The following is a 13,275-nucleotide window of genomic DNA, read 5'->3' on the forward strand; positions in this document are numbered from 1 at the left end:
TGAGGGGCTGGGGTGTGGCTCAGTGGTTAGAGCACCTGCCTAAAATTTCCCAGAGAGGGGCTGGGGACTTATGTCAGAGGTAGATACTTAGCTAGGGTACACAAGGCCCTGAGTTCAGTATCTAGTAAATTCCTCTTCACTTCAAAAACAAATAGCTAAAAAATAAAATATTTATTCATGAAGAGCAAATATTCTCTTCACATCATTATGATTAGCAAACCAACAAACATAAAGGTTTTAGAGTTGTTTTACTTTAATGCATAGTGATTTGTGTTTTAAAAATATCTTTGAAAGGAATTAATTCTTGGTCTACAAATAGAAAGAATCCATCTTTTCAACCAATAAATAAAACTTCTTTAAAATGGAATATATTCTAGCATCTCCTTTCAACCTCAAAACTCTTTTAGGCCCCACACCAAATGTAAACGACAACCGCATCCACAACAGCTGTTTTAGAAGAGGCAGCAATATTTTAAAAATATGAAACACTCTTTCAATACCACTTCATTAGATTTTTGGATCTGAAAACCCATTTCATGGCCTGCTTTAATTGCAGCTAAGGTGACCAGTTTCCAGCTAAAATAACTAGTGCTTGCTAATGTTAGAAATTGCAATTAGTCACCCAAGAGTTTTAATTCTGCTTCATATTCTTTCTAAGTCATCTAACTCTACTCTCGCTTACTATCTAGGAGAAAGCTAGGGCGGTAGGCAAGGCACATACCCTTTAGACCATGCTCAAGAGTCAAAAACAGGGTGGTCACCGCTCCTCTGGAGCTAGCCTGAGCAATATAGTAAGTCATTGTCTTGGGAAGGGAAGAAAGGGGAGAAGAGAGGATGAAGGGGGAAAGACATAGAAAGAGAGATGGTGTGGTGTTGGGAACAAATGTCTATTATCAGCAAACAGCTTGTATATGGTATTTAAATACCAATCATCACAAGAGTAGCTGACTGCCTCTTTACAGCCCATGGCTTAGCATGCCTTTCTCAGACACACAAAGGGCATAACAAGCCCCTTTCCCAAAAAATGAAACGTGTGTGGTCTATGGACGAATCTCCTAGTCTAGTGTGGAAATTAACTCTCCCTTTTCTGTGTTCTCTGCTCAATGGATGTGCAGTCTGGACAGAGGAGTCAGCAGAGACATGCGGGGGGGGGGGGTGCGGCATTTGTTGAGAAAACTCTTCCATAGCAAGTGATGCAGCTGGCTTCCTGGGGTGCTAGAGTTTAAGACAGTGGTTCTCAACCTGTGGGCTGCAACTCTTTCACAAATGTCACATATCAGATATTTGCATTACAGTTCATAACAGTGGCAAAATTACAGTTCTGAAGTAGCAACACAAATATCATGGTTGGGGGTCACCACCACGTGAGGAATAGTATTAAAGGATCACAGGATTTGGAAGGTTGAGGACCACTGAGTTTCTGTTTGGAAAACAACCCTGGAAGATCATGATTCTGATCTACAGCCCATGGGGCAGGGAACAGAGCATTAGCGTCCACAAGTACCACAAAGGGACATCAGTTGCAGGGAACCAAAGGATGACAGTTAGCTCTTGTTCATGGGGGTGGTAAGCCTGCAGGGACACCCCCAGGGATTGCTGAAAATCTCTCTGAGAGCTTGCTGTATGCTCCTACACAGCAAAGCAAGACAAGCTCAGCCTGAGCATCCGGAGATGAACCCAGAGGGCAGAGAACAATTAGCCACTTGATGAATTCAACTGAGGGGACTACTGGGCAGTCAGCTGCTGTGAGCTACTGGCAGAAGCAGAGCAGAGCTCTGACAAAAAGCAGGGGCTAGGGATGTGGCTCAATGGTGGTACCAGCACTTGCTAGTAGCTTAGCAACGGCGCCCTAAGGCCCGCCCCCAGTGACCACCTCAGCCAGCGGTGCATCCTGGACACAAAGCTTTCACAGCCTCCTGAAACAGCACCACCAGCTGGAGACTAAGTGCTCAAATACAAGAGCCTGTGAGGGACATCTCACACTCAAACCATAACAGGATGATGGGAAAGCCAGATCTGTTTTCCCATTGGCTTCCAGCAGGGGATGTTGGGAGTCAGGAGTATGATCAAAGATTAATTGAGCAACAATGATCACAAAAGACCATTTTACCCCCTAACAGCTCTACTCTCCAATCAGAGAGACACAGGTGTTTGCAATAGATGCTATGGGGTCTGCACCCCTGATAGCCCCCTCTCTGTACCCAAGAGAGTACACACCTCATTTCCCAAGCTCTGGGTGTCAGTTATTATTGCCGCCATGCTGTCCTTATGAATGAGGTCACCATAGATGTCCTCCAAGAAAGCCTTGGGAACAAATGCATTCAGTGTCCTCTGGGGTCCACACCATGGTTGGAAAGGCTCTGAGATGACATGAGGGTACAGTGGAGAATGCGAGGGGTGGCTTTCTAAGATGCAGAATTTGATGTCACCATCTTAGCAGTATATGCCAGTTTCTGTTCATGTTCTCGCCTTACTAAAATGCCGCCAAGCTGTCGCCTTAATTTCCATGTCTACGATCATTAATGAGGCGGGTCATCTTTCCCCGGACTTGCAGCCTGAAAATCAGGCTCAAGTTGAGCTCAGGGTTGGAGCTGGAATCACAGAGATTTAGTTCTCCATTCTCTGGAAGCTGGAGATCTGAGATGAGGAGGTGTGGCGGGGATGTAATGTGGAGAGGTTGGTATGGGCTCCTGGTTTGCCTATGGAGAGCGAATGCCTTCTGCCGTGCCCTCTCGCTGCAGAGAGAGAGGGTAGAAGAAAAGGGAAGGGAGGGAGAGAAGAGAAAGGGATAGAGAGAGAGGAAGAGAGGGATGGAAGAGAAAAGAGGAAGAGGAAGGGAGGAGAAGGAAGAGAGGAGAGAGGGGGCAGAGATGTATGAGCACCTCTCCTGTGTTTTCTGAAAGAGAGTTCTTCACTATACTTCACAAAGCCTGGCTGGTTTTGTGTGTCAACTTGACACAAGCTGCAGTCATCAAAGAGGAAGGAGCCTTGGTTAAGGAAATGCCTCCATAAGATCCAACTGTAGGGCATCTTCTCAATTAGTGATCAATGGAGGGAGGGCCCAGCCCACTGTGGACAGTGCCATGCCTGGGCTGGTGGTCCTCAGCTCTATAAGAAAGCAGGCTGAGCAAGCCATGTGGAGCAAGCCAGGAAGCAGCACCCCTCCATGGTTTCTTGCCCCAGGTTCCAGCCCTGCATGAGTTCCTGCCCTGCCCTCCTCCAATGATGGACTATGATCTGGAAGGATAAGCCAAATAAACCCTTTCCTCCCATCATTGGTTGGTTGGTTGTTTTGGTCAAGGTGTTTCATTACAGCAGTGGTAACCCTAACTAAGACATTCATTAAGTCCAGAGCTTGCCAATCAGAGTTAGTCGGCTTATCCCAGGGACCTCTGCACGGTGAAGAGACTACAGATGCTGTGCCATCTCAGGTTATTGCTTCCATGGGTGCCAGGATGCTAAGCTTCAGTTTGCATGCTTATGCAGCAAGTGCTCTACCCACTGAGCCATCTTGATGGGGAGGGGAGGAGAGGAGTGGGGAGGGATGAGGGTGAGCAAGCACTGATGTCTCTTCCTATAGAGAACCAATCCCATCACAAGGTTGCTAGTGTCACATCTTAACCACTCCCCCAGCTCTACTTTCATGTTAGATACTGGGGGGTTGGGCTTCAACATAGGAATCATGCTACACACAACTGTGCTCACAACCATACAGCATCGGCACACCCAACCCCAGCCCCAAGTGACCCACCTTGATCCCATCTAAATTTTTTCTAATTTTCAATACAAAGATCCTGGGAATGGGATCTGCCTTGTTCCTCAGGGGCAGGTGGATCCCTGGGCTTCCGGGCCAGCCAGCCTAGCCTGCTTGGTGAATCCCAGGGTCAGTGAGAGACTTTGTCTCAAAGAAAGTGGATGGCTCCCGAGTCATTTTGGCAGCTCATTTTGTCCTCTGGCCTACACACACACACACACATATGTACACACATGCATACACAAGTGCACATGCACACATGCATACATATATACACAACTGTACATGCACACATATATACATACACACATACAAGTGCACAAGTGTATAAGCACACACATACATATACACATGCACACACACATATACACAACTGTACATGTACATATATATATATATATATATATATATATACATATACATACACAAGTGCACATGCACACATACATGCATATACCAGTAAAATAAAATAAGACCTACTCTGTGCTAACAGCTTCTGTTGCACAACTTTCTACTTTGATTTTTTTTTAATTCATTTTTCCCCCCAGATGTCCCTTTTTCTAGTGGCCAGGTAAAAGGCATTCAAGCACATTTGTTTTTACTACCCCACAACCACTGTGGTCACAGTACCTGCCTTCCACTTATAAAATACATGTGATTTCTTTTATTCCACCCAAGTTGAAGTGTATTTATTTATTTTTATTGTTATCTAAAAGTCAGCAGAAAGAATTCGTGGAAGAAGAGACTCTTTAATGGGGACAAATAATAAAATGGGGACAGTAAGAAATAAAATCTGATGGTAGGTTGTCAAAACAAAAGTACCTTGGTCTAATCAGAGACGAGCAAGGAACACTTATTCACCAGGGGCAGCCTGCTAAGTTAGCTCAAATTCCACTAGGCTAGCCCCCCAACCCTCTCCCCTCCAAACTAGAGACTTAGAATAGAAAATTAAACAGCCAAGCTTGCCTGGTGACCTTCAGATGTGACAATATCATGTGCCTGATCAGCTTTAAAATAAACAAGATATAAACGTGGAGATGAGCCCACAGGCTGCCTGTGTTAAGAAACAGACAAATGTGAGTGGCAGGTGGGAGGGTGATGGAGAAGACAGAACCCTCCTGACTCCTCAGGCAGTGAGAAAGTGGGGAAGGGACCTGCCTTGGGCTTATGAAAACTTACCTGCACTCAGATGCCCAGCCTTGCAAAGCTGTAGTGTAGACTGCCTTCATTTGACTCCTCTGGGTCCCCAGGGCTTGTAACTGTGAGTTGGAGGATGGTCCTTGTTCCCCAAAGAGCCAAGATGGGACAAAAAGAAACCAGGTTGTTTACTTGGCCACCTCCTGCCAGGTGACACTCTGCAGACAGCCTCAGAAACAAGACCAAGGTATAAAGTTTCAGGATGTGGAGGCTGGGGAGAGGGCTCAGTGGACAAAATTAAGGACTGGAGTTCAGATCCACGGAACCTAAAAGCCACGTGGACGTGGCAGCCCACCTGTAATCCCAGAACACAAGAGACAGGAAACCCTGGGACTAGAGGGCTGTCAGAACTAACTGATCAATGAGTTCTTGGATCATCAAGAGACCCTGTGTAGACAGAATGGAAAACTAGATAAAGACACCTGATATCATACATGTGCACACATATGCATGTGCACATGCACCTCCACACATGTGAACACACACAGGAGAATACAGTTTCCAGATACTTGGTAGCCAAGTATCATACCCACACAAGACAATGACCCTGTCTGTGTGTCTCTGTCCCCTTCTGTCCCTTTCCTGCGTGTGTGAGACACTGAATAGTAGCCTCTCTCCCAAGAAGCCATGGCATTTCTCCCGTGGGATACTCCATGCTTCTACCACCAAGCAAACGACATAGATGCTTTGAAACTGGAGGCAGCTAAGTTAACATGCTCACCCTGTGAAGCAAGAGTTCAGACTCTCAAGAGCAGTATAGCTCTGCTCCTTCACCATGCCTAAGACTGGGAGAAGGTGGAGAGGTCTAGAACAGTGCATTCCGGCACAGCAACATGTGGCCCACACAGATAAGGGCTCAATTCTTAAAATTAAGTTTCAGAGAAGAGTGATAGTGCCTTCCTTTAACCCTTTAATTGGGAGGCAGGGGCAGGTGAATCTCTGAGTTCAAGGCCAGCCTGGTCTGCAGATGAGTTCCAAGACAGACAGAGATCCTATCTCCAAAAAAAGATAAAAAAATTGAAAGAGAGAGAATATTTAATTTCACTTAGTTTAAATTTAAGTGGTTAATGGCTTCTATTTTGAATAGTACTAATCGAGTTATATTTACCCTATGTCTGTCTGTTGACTTGGACCTCAACTGGGCTTGGGATTTTGCATGTGTGCGTGCGTGTATATATGCATGTGTGCATATGTGTGCGTGCACACCCATTTTTTTCATGTGAATTTGAGGGGCCAAGCTCAGATCCACATTTTTTCAGGCAAGCATTTTTCCTGGCTGAGCTATGCCCCAAGACATGGGTTGTGGGTTTTGTTACTTAGCTTCCCATTGCTGTCACAAAATACCAAAGCCAGCCAATTTATCACAGGGAAAGGTTTGTTCTGGTTCACAGTTTTCAGATTTCCAGTCCATGGTCACTTGGCTCTGTCACTTTGATCCTGTGGCAGCACCATACACAATGGCAGGATTCCTGATGGAGTTGGTTGCTCATATCATGGTGGCTAGACGCAAAGAGAAAGTCAGAAACGAATGGGTTGGGTTCCACACCATAATCCCCTTCATGCTTACACCCCCAAAGACCTAGGAATTCCCTGCCAGGACCCACCTTTGAGTTGAGCTTCTCTGTGACCAAGCTGTTAACACGTGGACTTTTTGGGGACTCTCCAGGTTCAGCCTTAAGATCATGGTTGTCTGTGCTGGTCCAGTTTCAAGTATCTCTCATGCCACATTCCCATGACAACATGGTCTGTCATTCATACTTTCAAATAACTTTGCACATGAAATATTGGATAACATGTGTGCCATGTGTGTGCATGTGTGTTTGTGTGTGTGTGTGTGCACGTGCACGCATGTGTGCTCATACATATGGCATTGAAAGGGCAACCTCTGATGTCATTCCTCAGTTCACCTTTTACCTTGCTTTGAGAGAGGTTCTCCTACCAGCCCAGATCTGATCTAGTAAGTTAGATGAGTTGACTAGCGAGCCCCAGGAGTCTCCCTGCTCTTACTTACCCAGTGCTGGCTTTACAAACCTGCACCACAACACCATGCTTTCTCTATGAGGGCTGGGGTGAGCCTTGACCTCAGATCCTCTTCTTTGCATAGCAAGCATTTACAGGCCAAGCTCTTTCCCCTGCCCCCCACCAGACTCTGTTGCATAAGCCAGCAGAGTGGGAATTCAGTCAGGACTAAGCTGTGATCTTGAGTCTTAAAGTTAGAATATCTTCTTCTATAAATCTGTCTTGGTGTTGTTGTTGGTGGTGGTTTTTTTATTTTTTTTCCTCAAGCCCTAAAACTGATTGGGCAGAGCCGAGCAAAATACCAAGATTAATCTCTATTACTCAGAGTCAATTGATTGTAGATGTGGAACCAAATACCTTCGCAGTAACTCTAAGAGGACTGTGGGATTGAGTACCCAGCTACGATAGCCCAGTCAAGTTGATGCATTATAGCATCCACACAATGCAAGAACATTCCAAGGAGAATAGTGGCTAAATTTGGACCAAAGAGATGGCTCAGTGTTAAACGCCTACCACACAAGTGTGAACTCCAGCACTCAGATCCTTAGTACCCATAAAAATGCCAGGTGGGCATGGTGACCTGTGAGCTATGCCAGCCTCCAGAGGTGGGGACAAGGCACCCCCCCCCCCGCGAGTGAGCTGGCTGGCTAGACCTCTCATACCAGTGAACTCTGGGGAGACCTGACTCGAAGACAAAGAGGGATGGGAGAATGTTTCCCAGTCTCAATCTCAAGGCCTCTACACATTGCACACATGCGTACACAGAGCCACTTCCGGGGCTATAAACAGGCAGACATTCATACATGCAAATACATATACACATGCAATGAAAACATAAAAACTAAAGATATTTACTAAACTTGACTCCTCACCTATGTTCACACACACACACACACACACACTTACTCATGGGCATTACATATCTACTCATAATAATGATATTCTTAGTAAGGCCTAGGTGAAATGTAAAGGCCTAGGGAACTGTGACCTGACCAGCCTGCCATTTTTGTGCTGTTACTAATATAAGGAAACCTTCTCCTATGTTGTTTCTGCTGTTACTAGGAAACTCTCTCGTGCCCAGGGTGATTACATATTCCATTATGTTCTGTGCCCTTGGAAACCACTCACGACAGAAGTCAGTTAGAATTGCTCTGTATAGTTAGTCACAATAAGCTTGGACCCGAATCAACCACCCAGCTGCACTTCCTGCACCTGTGTATATGCTTTTATGATATTTGCTTGTGTAAGATGCCCCTGGGGCGAACCCCAACATTAAGACAGATACCTGTACCAATATAAGAAACTATTTGGAATAAGACTTCCATTTTGAGTAGGGGTCAAGTAAAGTTTAATTTCCCAAGACCCCCCTGGGACCTGACATCCTACTTGGCAGAAAGAGACGTGTATGTGGATGGCTGACATCTTGGTCAGCAAGCTAAGTCATGAATGTTAGACAAGGCAATTCCCCTTGTCTAACACACAAGGGGAATTGTGTGTTAGAATTGTGTGTCTAACACACAAGGGGACACAGCTGATGACCCCAACCAATGGGAGCAGGACAACTGTACAACAAAGACACGTTCCTAAGGAAGTCCCCATGCCTAAATCCTGATTGATGGAATAACTTGGCACAGATGTTTGTAGATGTCAGGTTTAAAACGCCCTATAGGATCTTGGCTCAACATCATGACTCAGTTCCCAAGTCTGAACCGTGGCCCTGATCAATAAACTCTCCCTGTCTGACAGAGATCAGTATCCACGTGCTTTGTGAGGTGACTCCTGGACCCCAACAATTCTGGTGATCAAATTCAGGCATCTTGGAGGGGACCTCACTCTGTGTCCTACATTCTTTTTCTGTTGCTGTGATAAAGCACTCCGACAAAGCAAAATAAGAGGTAGGTTTTGGCTTGCTATCCCACGGGACAATCCATCTCGGTGGAGAAGTCACGGCAACAGGAGCATGAGGTGGCTGGTCATGTTACCTCCACAGTCAGAAAGCAGAGAGAGATGTCTGCTGGTGCTCAGCTCACACTCATCATCTGTGCCCCCCAGGGCTCCAGGACCCTCTTCCTCCACAGTGAATCAAGTAAAATCAAAACCCTCACCACTGTGCCCAGGGCTTGTCTCCTAGGTGATTGGACCCTTGTCAAGCCGATCAGCAGTGCTAATCATTGCACTTGGGAAAGCGAAGAAGTCAGCAAGTGTTTAATAACAAGGCAAGAGGTCTCATCTTCAAGTTCATTTCTCACCATTGTGACAAAACTCAATGTTATTATCATCAGACTCAGGTGACCCGTCCTGTAGCCACTCCAGACAGTCCCACCCTCGGTCACTCAGGAGCTTCTGAGTCCCCAGAAGTCCCCACCATGTCAGACAGGATCTAGTTCCCTCCTATGACAAAGTTCACAGAACATTCCAGAAGAATGGAATCTTCTCCCTCCTACATGCATTGCCCCCAACCCGTGCTGCCACCCAGGCGCTAATAAACCCTCACTTAAGTACCTTACCCAGTCTTTTCACAGCTAGAGTGGATCTTACGGGTAGCAAGAAGAGCTGGTGATCCCCGAGGGCAGCCAGGCTGAGGGGGCCCAACAGTGTTAGAAGATAGCTGAAGCATTCCAGAGAGCAAAGTGCTTTCAAAGAGCAGAGGCTGAGAAAGAGCGCTAGCCCGGCTAACAGGGGTGCTCTGGCATGTAGATGCAGCTGGGCAGCCATCAAGGGCCACTAACACAGCTGTTATCTCTGGCAGGAGCTGTCAACCTATGGTCTTCAAACCGTGCGTGTGTAAGCCTCGGGCACTCAGGGCTCAGAGGCGCTGACTCTAAGGGAGGTTATACCTTGCTTCTCTGAGACTTCTACTCAAGCAGAGAAAATACTCCCTAACCCACTGAGAGGAACAGAATGAACAGCTTTGCATAGTTTGTTTTGTTTTGTTTTTAAGAAAAAGCATATAGAGTTGTCTTAGTTGGGGTTTTATAGCCGTAAAGAGACACCATAACCACAACTCCTAAAAGACTTAAAAACTCTTAAAGAAAAACATTTAGCTGCGTCTGGCTTACAGGTTCTGAGGTTTAGTTTAGTATCATCATGGTGGGAAGCGCGATGGCATACAGGTCACATGGGTGCTGGAGACAATCTTGGATCTGCAGGCAGCAAAATAAGACTGTGTTCGACACTGGGTGGAGCTTGAGCATAGGAAACCTCAAAGCCCGCCCCCACAGTGACGCACTTCCTCTAACAAGGCCACACCCACTCCAATAAGGCCACACCTCCTAATAATGTCAATCGCCATGGGCCAGGCATTCAAACACATAAGTCTATGGAGGCCTATTCAAACCATCACAAGGGTTGAAGAATATTAAAACTCAGAGGACTTGCCTAGCGTGCACAAAATAAACTTGGCATGACAGTGCATGCCTATAATCCCAACACTTGGGAGGTAGAGGCAGGAGAATCAGGAGCTCAAGGCAATCATCCACCCTTTGCTATATAGCAAGCTTCAGACGAACCTGAGGTATGTAAGGCCTTATCTCAAAAATAAAACAGCAAACAAAAAAGGCAGAGGGTAGGGGGGCAGCTAGACAGGTGGCTCAGTGGTTAGGGACAAAGGACCTGAGTTTGGTTCCCAACTCCAACACTGGGCAGCTCACAACCACCTATAACTTCAGCTTCAAGGGCTCCAACACCCTCTTCTGGCCTCTATAGGCAACTGCACACACATGTACCAACCTCACATACACACACACATACATACACACACCAAATTTAAATTTTAAAAAATCTATACATCCTGAAAGTAAGGTATACTTAACAAGCTTAACTCTTGTAGTAAAAAGAACTGTTAGAGGAAAAATTCCGGCCGTTTTTATAGGAAAGCGACATGTTCTGTTCCATCCCATGTGAACTACTGAAACAATTTTCACAAGCAAAATAGACATGGGTTGAACAAAGAAAACAAGGTTACAAAATAACTCTCATTAAAATAAATAAATAGTTTTTCCATAAAATGAAACATAATAATGTGTTATGTGAACAGCTTCCCTTTCTGGGTCTTGTTCATTGATTTTTTTTTTTCTTTTCAACTTTCTGGAATCTATGGGTAGCTGAACCTGCACTTCCAAGTGAAATTACAATACCCAACACCACCTTCGGGGCAAAATATCAGCAAACAGGAGAGACACTTCCTCACAAAACCATAGAGGACTCATCTCCACAATGAGACAAAAGATGTCTCTTGACCCAACCTCTCCCCTCCACCTCCCACCCCCCACCCCTAGTCCGCAGATCTGGGCAAAGCAAAACATTTTGTTCTTTGTTTTGTTTTTTTTTTTCCTAAAGATGGTCTCCTGGGGCCCAGGCCAACCCCAAAGTCTGAGGATGGCCTTGAACTAAGAACCCTCCTGCCGCCACCTCCCAAGTGCTCCGATTGTGCTCACTACTTAGGTAGTGCCGGGCGTGGGAGCCTGGGCCTCCTGCAGGCTGAGGAGGATCCCACTGGGAGCCTATAGGGAAGTCCTTCCACTTTCAAAAAAGCCCCAGCACAGCAAAGTGTAAAACAGGGAGACACCATGATGGGAGTTCCCTGGCACGGCCACCCTGTGGAACAGGAGTGATGCTACCAACTGCTAATGTCATGCTACGATTCTCTCCTAGCATCTTGGTGGGAATTCCAGGTGTCATCCCATACAGACAAACCTGGGAGCTGACTGGGCTCAACAGTGAAATTCAAAGCCACTGGGCTACATAGTGAGACTCTTAAAAAAAAATAAAATGTGTAGGCAAACAAGTAAGTTGTCTTTAATTGTGACTTGACTTTTTTCTAGGGATGGTGTTGGGCATTTCTCAAGGTGTTTCTGTCCTTTAAGCTTCCAAGCAAGGCTGCCTGTGTTTGGCTTGTGAACGACTGCGATTTAGAATCCCACATCGCTCTTGTTATTCATTAGACTGTGCGGTGCGGGTGTCCACAGCACCAGGAGAGGAGGAACTGCTTGCTGCGTGGCATCTTTTGACGGCTCTCTTCCAGTGTCACTTATTGATCTAGAGAAGAATTCTAGCTTGTCATTGGGGATCTGGCTTATGTGCAACACTTTTAAAGCAAGGAGCTGGGAATGTAAAGACAGCTGTAAGAAGAAAAAGACACAGAACAGAACAGAGGTCTGCAGCAAGAGCCCACTGCACTCCTGAGAGCCCAGGCAAGGGCTCGTTCACATTATGATTATTGGATGCTTATAAAACAAAAACAAAAAACAAAAAAAACAAAACCCAGGCAGGACCAACAGTTTGATTCAGGAATACAGTGCCTACCCAGAATCTTCTGTTGAGGGACTGGGGACACACTCTGCTATAGAGCCCCTGCCTAGAATCCCCCAGTGAGGGGCTGGGGGCGTGGCTCAGTGGTAGAGCCCCTGCCTAGAATCCCCCAGGAAGGGGCTGGGGCATGGCTCAGTGGTAGATCCCCTGCCTAGAATCCCCCAGTGAGAGGCTGGGGGTGTGGCTCAGTGGTAGAGTCCCTGCCTAGAATCCCCCCAGTGAGGGGCTGGGGGTGTGGCTCAGTGGTAGAGCCCCTGCCTAGAATCCCCCCAGGGAGGGACTGGGGGCGTGGCTCAGTGGTAGAGCCCCTGCCTAGAATCCCCCAGGAAGGGGCTGGGGCATGGCTCAGTGGTAGAGCCCCTGCCTAGAATCCCCCAGGGAGGGGCTGGGGGCATGGCTCAGTGGTAGAGCCCCTGCCTAGAATCCCCCCAGTGAGGGGCTGGGGGTGTGGCTCAGTGGTAGAGCCCCTGCCTAGAATCCCCCAGTGAGGGGCTGGGGCGTGGCTCAGATGTAGTAGTAATACAGTCAGAACTATGTAGCTCTGTCTATGGCCAGGCTGTTAATATTCCTCTGTGGAAGGTTGGGGTATCTGATGACCCTCACCTGAGGTTCCCATCACCATCCCCTGCAGTCTCAGCTGTATGTGATCTTGCTCGGCTCTACAGTATCTGGAAGCAGGAGTGGTTTGGGGAGGAGAGCAGTCTTAGTATTAAATGTGATGCACCACCACATTGTAAGAGGGGTTTGTTTGCAGTCCAGCCGCCCAGGGGTTGCCTGTGCCCCTCTCTGGGGTGGATGGGTATTTCTTTACAGCTTCCCAGAAAACCCAAACAACTTCATCTTCTCTAAGGAACTCTAACTGTATAATAAAGATTCTTTAATAAAGACGGGCAAGGAGAAGCTAGAGAAAGTACCCAAGGAGCTAAAGGGATCTGCAACCCTATTGTTGGAACAACATGATGTACTAACCAGTACCCCGGAGCTCTTGACTCTAG

This window comes from Mus caroli, chromosome 5 (assembly GCF_900094665.2).
Source record: "Mus caroli chromosome 5, CAROLI_EIJ_v1.1, whole genome shotgun sequence".
NCBI lineage: Eukaryota > Metazoa > Chordata > Mammalia > Rodentia > Muridae > Mus > Mus caroli.